Here is a 455-nt window from a genome sequence, read left to right as displayed (position 1 = left end):
GACCCATTATTTATTCCCATTTTAGGACACTGAGGTTCATCTATGGCTGCCTGCAGAAGTCCGTGCAGCAGAAATGGCCAAACACCACAATGAGGACAAGAGTTGTCAGGTAAAATACATCTACACTAAGAATAAAACCGCATTTTGCTTTTATCCTAAATGATTACCTGTATTTTAACAATTTCTGTCATTCTATTTCCTTTACTCTTCCAGTGGTTTTGTCTTTCTAAGACTGATCTGTCCTGCTATCCTCAACCCCAGAATGTTTAACATCATCGCTGGTAAGCCTCCGTCAAACACACATAAACACAGGTCTCTGTTTCCAGTGTGACGTGATCTTCATGTAGTGATCTCTTCCTTTAGACCCTCCTTCTTCAACAGCAGGCAGGACCCTCACACTGGTGGCCAAGTCTGTTCAAAACCTAGCCAACCTGGTTGAATTTGGTGCTAAGGTA

General features: G+C 42.4%; 1 long non-coding RNA gene across 1 annotated transcript; it reads left to right on the top strand.

Moving 5' to 3' along the window:
- Positions 1–4: 4 nt before the first annotated feature.
- LOC103399747 (uncharacterized) lies at positions 5–455 on the top strand. The gene is made up of 3 exons (XR_523701.3): positions 5–109; positions 214–281; positions 364–455. It is a non-coding gene; the product is annotated as an uncharacterized LOC103399747 (long non-coding RNA).

This window comes from Cynoglossus semilaevis, unplaced genomic scaffold, assembly GCF_000523025.1.
Source record: "Cynoglossus semilaevis isolate Cse_v1.0 unplaced genomic scaffold, Cse_v1.0 C18763317, whole genome shotgun sequence".
NCBI classification, from domain to species: Eukaryota; Metazoa; Chordata; class Actinopteri; order Pleuronectiformes; family Cynoglossidae; genus Cynoglossus; species Cynoglossus semilaevis.
The sequence above is the reverse complement of the archived record's forward strand: the minus strand, read 5'-3'. Positions and strand labels throughout refer to the sequence as shown.